General features: G+C 42.6%; 1 pseudogene; it reads left to right on the top strand.

Moving 5' to 3' along the window:
- Window positions 1-290: 290 nt before the first annotated feature.
- LOC148504728 (E3 SUMO-protein ligase KIAA1586-like) lies at window positions 291-1,247 on the top strand (annotated as a pseudogene).
- The last annotated feature ends 1,247 nt before the right edge of the window (window positions 1,248-2,494 follow it).

Raw genomic sequence — 2,494 nt, 5'->3', positions numbered from 1 at the left:
AAAGACGCAGCAGAGATGCTAAATCCATCCACATCAGAATCAGGCTCTAAGGACCTCATACAGATCCGCATGCATTGCCAATATTTACGCAGTTTGAGGGATTGTATTTACGCAGTTTGAGGCATTGTGTGAAAGCCATACTGTACACGTGCAGCGATTGTTTTTGCGATCACGCATGTACATAGGATTCACTCGCTAAACGAGTGACAGGTAGTCAGTGTTTGGGAGAGGTAACGGGGTGGATAGGAAAACACAAGCGTATCTGAATGTTTACACATTGTTTTCAAGGCATGCACAATTTAGCCAATGTGTTCTTGCTTGCAGCAGAAGAGCCCTCTGCGTGTCTGGAGACCCACTGTGTCTGCGCCAGCGTATACTTACTCAGAAGGCTGATGGCCGCCAGATCTACATTTGGTGTTTTGGATGTTTCCAGTTTTGTGCGTGAGCGCGGATGTGAGATGCTTTCAATGAGCGTCTTTAAGCACTGGACGGCGAGCGGATCATTAACATATTTTCGCTATTACGTTGCATGAGAAATCGCATGGCATTTGCGTGCTGACCTGAATCATGCCCTAGAGCTAGCTGATGCAGATACAATGATGTTACAGAAATGATTCACTTTAGTGCTTCGTACCTACACTTTATGCACTTTATAGTTCTTGTCTTAAAAAATTCAGCCAGTTAAAACTATTTCATGGATTTCTGCTGAACAATTTTTTGAGTGTAGGTCGTTTACTTGATAGACCTAACTGGGTTGCCTCAAGTTTCATAAATGTTTAAGCTATATTGCATTTATATGACACACTAGACAACATTTTCAAGAACAGGTGCAATGTAAAGGTAAATAGAGCACAACATTTTGCACTTTAGAAGTCAATTACAGAGTGAAGAATATCTTATGAATTTGGGGTTAATGTGCGATGCTCTGTCAGAGCTTTGCAATCTTTCATTAGCTTTCCAAGAAAGAAACATTAATTTAGTGAAAGCACAAAGACCATTCCTTAGGCAAGTTCATGTTTTGAGTCACGTATTGAAAATGTTATTGGAATGTTCACATATGCAGCTATTTCTATGAGACATCTCAAATGATTGGAACTTATTAAAAATTCTGAAGTAAAAACCATCAGGCGGGGTTAGTTTTATAGTAGCCTAAAAGCAAATATTGAAAGCCAATGTCTGTCATCAGTAGACATTAAGTTTACAAGCTTGTAAAAGTTGTGTACAGTATCTGTTGGTCTGATATCTAGCAATAGAACTAGGTAACTGTTTTATCAAAGATAATTAGCATATATAGGGCCTAATTCACAGTTGAAGGCTATGGCGATTTTCATGCAGTTGAGTGATTATTATTGGTGGTCTGCCCATTCGTCACAGCTGCATTGCGCACGCACTGCGAATGAATAGTGATTGAGCTCTGTGTGAGGATTCACTCGCAGTTGAGTAACAGGAAGAGACCGTTTTGTAGGTGGTTACAGGGAGTTCCGGCCAAAACGCAGGCAGGTTGGGGCTGTTTTCTGGGCATGTACTAACCAGCATCTGCGATCGTGCACGCAGAAAACAAAGCTCCATCATCTCAGTTACTATGGCCAGGAGTCGATGCTTTCAAGATTTGTGTACACAGTTGCGGGCAGCTGCTAGGGCTCCGGTGGACATCTCAATATAAATTCTGCTGGCTGATGCATTAGCAAATTTTAGCAATTGCTAAGTGGCAATATTCGCAACTGCGTTTGCATTAGCGTACAACTATGAATCAGGCCCATAGAGCAAAAACCCGGGTATTTGCACATGAATGCACATCAACCCCGGTTTTTGCTCCTGTGTGAACGCGAACAACCCAGGACGAAGTCCCGGGTCCATGACCTTGCTCTTATTGTCGGGCTGACACGCGGGAATTTCCCTTATATCTGAAAGGGGTATCATACAATCTAGAACCTTATATGAAATCCTGGTTAGCAAAGTGCTCTTCAAGATACCTGCTGAACCAAGCAGAAAAAAACACTTGTGGCATTTGCTATAGGGGAGTCAAATATTTTGATTTGCAATTGTCTCTGCATCTTATTCACTATACACCAGAATATTTTATGCCCAGCCACAATTTGAGACCTTTATACACCTTATATATCTGTATTTCTTTTACTTACTGTGAGCTTTGTTTTGTATATATATATGGAACAAAGGGCCTGATTCAGAGCCGCTCGTAAGCGGCCGCTCATTCGTTCCGAGCGATGTTTGCCCAACTGCGCATGTGTACGGATCGTAATACGCATGCCCGAACCAGTCAGTGCGGCCGAAAATCGTTTGTTCGCTAAATAGCGAATGCCTGCTATTTTGAGTGACAGGAGGAGGCGTATGTGGGTGGTACCGGGGGAAGGTGCTTGAAAATGGGGAGTGGAGATCAGAACGCAGGCGTGCTTAAAGGTCAAAACGGGCGTTTTAAGGGTGTGAATAATACAGCAGCGTCATTGACCACGTCACTGGGTTATTTTATAGTCAG

The sequence above is a fragment of the Taudactylus pleione genome, unplaced genomic scaffold (genome assembly GCF_031769625.1).
Source record: "Taudactylus pleione unplaced genomic scaffold, aTauple2 ptg000458l, whole genome shotgun sequence".
NCBI classification, from domain to species: Eukaryota; Metazoa; Chordata; class Amphibia; order Anura; family Myobatrachidae; genus Taudactylus; species Taudactylus pleione.
The sequence above is the reverse complement of the archived record's forward strand: the minus strand, read 5'-3'. Positions and strand labels throughout refer to the sequence as shown.